The sequence below is a fragment of the Mustela putorius genome, unplaced genomic scaffold (assembly GCF_011764305.1).
Source record: "Mustela putorius furo isolate JIRA1106 unplaced genomic scaffold, ASM1176430v1.1 tig00000398_pilon_pilon_pilon, whole genome shotgun sequence".
NCBI classification, from domain to species: Eukaryota; Metazoa; Chordata; class Mammalia; order Carnivora; family Mustelidae; genus Mustela; species Mustela putorius.
In genome coordinates this window covers 410,001-410,332 of record NW_025421371.1, presented here as the reverse complement: position 1 = coordinate 410,332, position 332 = coordinate 410,001, and positions in this window count along the sequence as shown.

Genomic DNA, 332 nt, shown 5'->3' with positions numbered 1-332 from the left:
TTCCCGTTCCCAGCGACCCCCTCGGGCTGCCGCTGTCGGTGGTGTGTCCGAAGAGCGGGTGGTGGAGCCGGTAAGGGAGGCCCAACCCGCCCCCCCTCTGTGTGGGTGCGGGCGCCTTGTCGTCCCCTGGTGCGCGTCGTGCCAGGGGTGTGTGTGGACAGGACTTGGTGGGGCGTGTGAGTGACCGTGCGCTTGGCCAGCCGGGGGCTGCCGCTGTTTTGCCCAGCAAGCCGTGCCCGTCTCCGCTCCTCTCGTGGCCACGGTGGAGGCACGAGGTTCCTTCTGGGCGGTGATGGGAGCATGGACTGTGTGGAGAGGCAAAGGCGGTGCCC